Source organism: Neophocaena asiaeorientalis, unplaced genomic scaffold, assembly GCF_003031525.2.
Source record: "Neophocaena asiaeorientalis asiaeorientalis breed wild unplaced genomic scaffold, Neophocaena_asiaeorientalis_V1.1 scaffold183, whole genome shotgun sequence".
Classification (NCBI taxonomy): domain Eukaryota; kingdom Metazoa; phylum Chordata; class Mammalia; order Artiodactyla; family Phocoenidae; genus Neophocaena; species Neophocaena asiaeorientalis.
The window spans coordinates 1,174,944-1,180,889 of NW_020175199.1; positions in this window are offsets into that span (position 1 = coordinate 1,174,944).

Below are 5,946 nucleotides of genomic sequence, written 5' to 3' on the forward strand. Positions count from 1 at the left end.
AATCTCAATTATTAGTTATTTTGTTGCCAGTTACTTTTTTCCCCCCTAAATACAAACCACCCTGTGGTTTCTTTTCGAATCATCAAAATAATAATAATTTAATTAAGGATTTTAGTTACTTTAGTATCAGTTAACTAAGATTTTGTTCTACTAAATTTGTATGGCCATTGGAACTTTCCCATCTATCTAGAAGAAAATTCCCAAGATCTGGAAAATTGGCTGCTGGCCTGGTAGAATTGACAAGAACATGCTAATTGTAGTATCTTCTGTGATACACCAGATGGCGATGGCTCCTTTATATGTATACAAGTGAACCTCAAAGATGTTCAGACTAGTGTGTCAATTAGACTGGTAAAGAAAGAAAAGTTACAGTCTTAAAGTATTACACTATACAAAACCAACCACCAAAGAAGTAATAATTTCCATGAGCCTCAGATATAAAATCTCACATTCTAAGTATCAAGGAAAAAGAAGTACAAGATGACAAAGGACTGTTAGAATGGGTAGCTTGTCTTGTACTAATGCTGAAAAATCACTTTTGATACAACAAATCTTTTTGGTAAATATTTCAAAAACAGCATCATATTTGAGCATAGCATTTATCCACTTGGCTTATGGGAAACAGGACAGAGTAGACTGAGTCACTATGTTTGAAAAGAAATGAGTTTCTTTGTTTTCTTGTTGTGGAAGGATTCAAGCATTGCCAGGCGTCTGGATGGAAATGTGACTGTAAAGGTCCATGGTAAAAAAAATAACTTCCATACTAGTTAACCAAATGGATGAGAATTGGGACTGCTTTCATTTCTGGTGATTAAACTATTCCAGATCTTCCTTGATTGGAAACAAACCATTTTCTCATAGTCTTTGTCAGGTGAGGGAGGTTAAAATTCTATACCTCAGTATTATTGGCTTCCTGTTGTCCCTTAATCTTTTGAAAATGGGCTAAGATTCCTCAGCACTTAGGATGGAGATCTTTACACTGCTCCAGATCTCTAAACCTATTTCAGCACTTAAACCCCAGCAAGCAATAAATATAAAAGGCCTCAGAGAAATATATCTAAGGTATCTGTGAGGCAAAAATAAAACCTCTTCATTGGGGGTATCATTCAGAAGAACAAGTTTATTAGAAGAAAGTTACCTCCAAACACTAGGAACCTGGGCTCTAGTCTCACCATTCCCTTAGTCCTTTGTTCTCTCTGGACCTCTGTTATTTCACCCACCAGAAACAGAGACATATACTCATCTGGGGGTGGGTAAAAGTCATGTCTAATAGTCCTTCCCAAATCTCCTTAGCAAGGCCTACAGAGCAGGCTCCATACTTCACCCCTACAATCACTCTTTAAGACCACTTATCTGTTGTGTTTCCATTGTAACACTTATCATCCTCTAAAATGGTCTTATTTATTTGTTCACTTATTTATTGTCTGTGTCCTCTCTGTAAGAGGGGGAAAAGAAACTCTTCCTCTACCCTCTTAGGTTGTCCCTGGGGCCCTGGAAATTAAACTGACAAACGACAGATTAACAAGAGAAGAAGGTTTATTTCATATGTATATGGAGGGCCTCAAGAAATGAAGTAAAAATCCCAAAGAAGCAGTTAGATCCAGGGGCTTATATACCATTTTAACAAAACAATAAATTTGTGGGAAAATGACAAAACAAAGGAAAAGGGGGTTAGGTGTTTAGGAGCAGTAAATTGTGAGATATATGGGGGAAACTAATGGAAGATAAGAATTATTTCAGAAAGGTTCGTTTGTGCAGGTTCATCTTGGCGCTTTCTCCATCTCAGGTGATTAAGGCTGTTTTTCTCCTCCTGGTGTGGGAGAGGGGGGAGGGGACATCTTCACAAAGGGAATTTTATACTCTGCCTTTAGACAGATGGGGAGGGATAGAGAGCTTTTACCTGCATCTGCTGCTTCTTAATTCAGCACAAAATAATCTTTATGCCAAAGTGGCATATTTTGGGGTAGCGTATTCTGATCCCCTTCACCTTCTAGAATACAAGCTCTGGAACATCTAGATTACACTCAGGAACCCATCTTGTTCACTGCTGTATTGGGAGGACATGGAACAGTGCCTGGTGCATGGGAGAACTCAATAAGTAATGTGGAATAAATGAATTTCCTCAATAAATAACGTTGAGTACATGAAGGAATGAATGTATGACTTATGAACTTTTGCTCTTCTAAACAAGTTTGTTCCAGCGTCTCTTGTTAGCTGATGGGTTCCTGAAGAGATTAAAATTGCTCAAGGAGGCTATCCAGAGTTTGTGTTCTGCAATGGAGACACGAATTTTGTTCTGATTTCTAGTTATACTTCCTTGTGGGTGAGTAACGTCTTATTCCACCATGCTTGAACTGATGCAGACTCTCCCGCTTCATGTGGAAACAGTTCAGTACAGTTTTCTGAGTAGGTGAGGTCAGTGCCTGATTTCAGTGCTTGCCCTGCTTGCTGAGATTCTTGATGCTTCCATTCCATTGGCTTCAGATCGTATTAATATATCAGAAAGAAAATTCAAGGAGGCTCTTGAGCTATTTAAACTCCAGGGTGAATGAATCAATCAGGCTCTTCCTGAGAGGAGGCATTAATTTAGAGCAGGAACAACATGCAGTTGATGAGTATCTAATGCTGACTGTACCCAAAACATCTTCCTATGCATTATAGTTTAGTGGCAGACCAGCCTCACCAATACCTCTCTACCTACAACATACCTTGATTTGTTTTACATTTGATTCTTACTTCCCCAGTTTTGAGGGAGGAAAAAAAAAGTTTGGTGTTTTGAAAGATCCTTTGAGCGATCTTGGAGCTGAAAGATATCTTACTGATCAACTAATACAGTGTTTGCCAAACTTGTCCAAACATAAGAATCACCAAGGAGCTGGTTAAAATGTTAATTCTCAGGCCTCACCCTGCTGATTCAGATTCAATAGGCTTGGGTGAGGCGAGGGAATATCCGTAGTTTTAAAAAGTGCCCCAGGTGATCCTCATGTTCAAGCAAGTTTGGGAAACACAAATCTAACATACCCTTGCACTTATCAGATGAAGAAACTGAGGTTTAGAAAGGCCTGGCTGTTCATTTGGGTCACATGGCTCAAGAATCTTCATGTTCCTTGACCTGGATTCTTTGTCTTATGCCAAGCTGCCTCCACTAAATCACATCCTCCTAAAAAAACACAAAACAAACAAACAAAAAACTCTTAAAACACATGCAACAGGAGAACTGAGCACCCAAAAATGTCCTCAGTGTTTCCGGTGAAAATGTTAGCTGACTTCTTTAAACATTCCCTCATTGTGAAACATCTTTTTTCCCAAAAGCTCTCTACTTATAATGTGTGTGTGGTCCAGATTAACATTCAGACTTTAAAAGCAAACCCTGCAAATGACATCTCAAGATGTTCTCTGAACCAGTTTTATGGCTCTTTGGAGTCAGCCATCAGTCTCTTAAATCCTTATCTGGTTTCTCATCACCTATCACTTGGTTTATCTGGTGAGTAAAGAATGTAGCAAGGTAGGTGTTCAGAGCAGGTTTTTGGGGGGGGGGTTTTGTTCTTTTTTTTTTTTTTTATCATCAGGAACTAAAAACAATTACTAATCTGCTTTTACTAATGCAGTCCATCTGTGCATGAGAAATTTATGTGGTTTTTCCTAATAAGGACATCATATTCTCCATATATTTAAATGCTTAATATTCGCAATCAAAGAGACAGAAATATCCAACCAGACCCAATTCTTAAAAAACAGAGTTGAAAGCAGATGATTCAGCTGACTTTAGATGACTCAGCCCGCCTTGATAGCCAAAGTTGGTGAGTCATCTGTCTACTGTCTGAGGGAATTCATTTTAGGAAGCCAAATTCCAGCAAACTCCAAAAGCTCATTAAGCTCATTAGTAACTCATTGGTTCTGTTTGAACTATCCTAGCCTTTTCCTTCACCCTGTTTTTATCCCTCCTCCGAGAAATCCAAGCTGAACTTAGCAATATCAAACAGTAGGTCCTACAAGGAACAATCTCACATCAAGGGTGAACATGTACTTTCTTCTGGTTTAATTTCCCTGGTGACCTGGGCTTTCAGGGGAAGCCCAAAGTGTGGAGTGGTTTTGCTGGGGACAGATCCTTAGATTTGCTAAACCTCATGATGAATGAAAAGTAAGTAGAAATAAATGCCTAGTTTAGGGGTACTGCGAGAGGGCTCGATGTAAACTTTAGAACTAATAATAAAATCTTCTGGGAACTGATTTTTTTTAATACTATTTGAGATAAAGAAGTTATGTCTTCTATTTAGATTCTCTTCACTCTTACTGATATATTGGAAAGTCTTTCAGGCCTTGAACCTTATCTTGATTCACTATTGCAAAGTTGCTCAGCTTCTGTCACTATAATAGTAATAGTTACTATTGTTTCTTGAGCATTCACTTTTTACCTAGCATTGCACTAAGTTGAAAATATGGAAGTACTAATTTACTCACAGTGGTCTAAAAAGACAGTGGTCTTTAAGGAATTTTAAAATATTAATTATTTGTTTAAGTGAGGGATTTAGAAAGAGAATCCAGAAAATGTCAATGGTCAGTCTTTCTATGCTAATACTATGCTAACACCAAGGCACCCATTCAGTGAAATACTTTCTGAATATCAGACTCCAAGGTGAAAAAGACCAAAGTTGTTCAAAATATAGGAGCAACACTGACATTCTATCATCCCTAAGATTGTTTCTTACTATGGAAGATTCTGAGGGCTAAGTCAAGTAGAGTATTGGCTCAAATTCCTCCCGGAGCTGATGAACATATGTCTTGGGCCAAATCACAAAGGCAATGTGGAAAACATGAAAAATGTTCTCCTAAAATATCTTCTATTTGCCTCTCAGCATCCAGCAGTGCTAATCTGGGCAAAGGCTTACCTCCTCGTCAACAGAGCCCATGTTCAAAGGGCCATGACTTCCAGACTTGACCAGCACCTGCTCGTGAGCAATACTACTAGAAGCCTAAGTGGCAGTAAATCACATATAACCGTTCTAAAAGATAGTTTAAAGATCTTCCAACACTTTACAGACAGGAAAGCTGAGATCTCAAAAGGTGATTTGTCCAAGATCACAATGTCATTTGTGACCAACTGTAACATGACCTTGGGTCTCCTGTTCTTTCCTCTACATCAAATCTTCTTTTTTTTAAGTGTCATTTTTGGATCTCAATATCATTATTGGAGTCTCTGTTTGCACAGGGTACTAAGATAAAAAAGAAGCAACAACAAAAAAATAACAAATGCACTTAAGCCTCTCCAGTTAAAATGGCAGAATGGAAAATTTATCAGATGGTTCTTTTTGTGAAACCCTCTTTAAAATATTACCCATTCTTTATTCTTATATCCAGAAGCTCTTTCTCTGTTATGCTTTGTCCTTATCATTGAAAGATTATTTTGTGACACATACCCTTAGACCTATAAATTCATCATAAACATACACTCCAAAAAGTATCCTGGGATCTACAGTGTGGCAATGATTGAAACCATCAAAAACAGGATATATCCATCAGTAGGGGACCAATTTTTAAAATCACATTAGAGATATACATAGACTATGTTGCTGTTAAAAAAAAAAAGGAAAGGAAAGAAAAGAGAGGTTCAGGACATATTGTAAAGTGAACTAAGAACAGTATGCATGTATGTAGTCTGGATCCATGTGGGTTTGTTTTTAAGTGTTCATATACATACATATATTTTTGTTTCTGCGTAGAATATTCAGGAAGGATACCTAAGAGCAGTAGTGTTTTCCATTAGTAATACTATTAGCATCATTACTTGATAATAATTTCACAAGTAATAAGAAAGAGCAGGCAGGGGGAAGGCCATTGTGTTTTTCAAAATCTGGGGATGTTGGTCAAAATCAATAGATTTGTTGACCTATTTGTAAAAAGTTAGTCCTCCCAGGCAGGGCTGCTGAAACTGCAACCAGGGAACAT